The sequence below is a fragment of the Egretta garzetta genome, unplaced genomic scaffold (genome assembly GCF_000687185.1).
Source record: "Egretta garzetta isolate BGI_Z169 unplaced genomic scaffold, ASM68718v1 scaffold64, whole genome shotgun sequence".
NCBI lineage: Eukaryota > Metazoa > Chordata > Aves > Pelecaniformes > Ardeidae > Egretta > Egretta garzetta.
Genome location: NW_009259596.1, coordinates 1,774,717 through 1,775,332, shown reverse-complemented (window position 1 = coordinate 1,775,332; position 616 = coordinate 1,774,717). Strand labels below are relative to the sequence as shown.

The window sequence follows — 616 nt, the reverse complement described above, 5'->3', positions numbered from 1 at the left end:
CCAGCCCTGAGGGGCGGCCGCCGGCGGGGAGCTCCGGCCGCCCCCCCCTTGCATGCACCTCTTCAGCGGTTTTGTGTATTATGCTCGATATCGCCACTAACGTTTGCGGGACCGATCGTTTCCTCTCTCTTGGTTTTGTTTTGTTTTTTAAAAATTTTTAAATTTTTTTGTTGGTTTTTTTTTTTTAAAGACTCTATTTTTCGTTGTCGTTGCATCTCAGGTGGAGAGACGGTTTTAAAAAAAAAAACAAACCAAACCAGAAAAGAAAAAGCGCCAAGCCAATTTCTGCTGTATTTATTTGGGATCTGTATTACCCGAGCCGGGAACGCTGCACCACTTTAATTATTTCGATGTACATATATATATATATATAAGCCCATTGTGTTGGTCCTGCCCTGCCTCCGCTGCCCGCTGGTTACCCACCTCCACCCCCATCCCAGTTTTCCTCCTCTCCCTCTTCCCCCTGAATATCGTATCTATATGGACAGAGCTGGTTCGCTATGTACGGATTTGAATTTCGGTTTGATTCTTGCACGTGCTAAAAAAAAAAAAAAAAAAAAAAAGAAAAGAATTCGTTGACCTGGTGGAAATAAATATTTGAACGTGAGTGGTGGCG

General features: G+C 43.7%; 1 protein-coding gene across 1 annotated transcript in view; it reads left to right on the top strand.

Annotated features, from left to right (window-relative positions):
• Positions 1–616, top strand: part of FEZF1 (FEZ family zinc finger 1) — a 6,256-nt gene that overhangs the window by 2,333 nt on the left and 3,307 nt on the right. The window lies entirely within an intron of this gene.